Source organism: Solanum pennellii, chromosome 7, assembly GCF_001406875.1.
Source record: "Solanum pennellii chromosome 7, SPENNV200".
Classification (NCBI taxonomy): domain Eukaryota; kingdom Viridiplantae; phylum Streptophyta; class Magnoliopsida; order Solanales; family Solanaceae; genus Solanum; species Solanum pennellii.
The window spans coordinates 68,686,571-68,686,798 of record NC_028643.1 but is presented as its reverse complement, the minus strand read 5'-3'; positions in this window follow the sequence as shown (position 1 = coordinate 68,686,798).

The following is a 228-nucleotide window of genomic DNA, read 5'->3' as shown; positions in this document are numbered from 1 at the left end:
GAAGTAATTTATATTTGAGATTTTTATAATTACAGTTTATTTATAGTAATAATAGTTTTCTTTAGACTATTGACAAATGACAATGACATATGACAGTGACATATGGCCTAGAATAGGGCTATCAAAATGGACCATGGTTAAACTTCAAAATTTCATTTTTTTTCCATCTTCTATTCTCGATTCCCCACTCCACCTCACTAGCCCTTTACCCCCCCCCCCCCCCCCCCC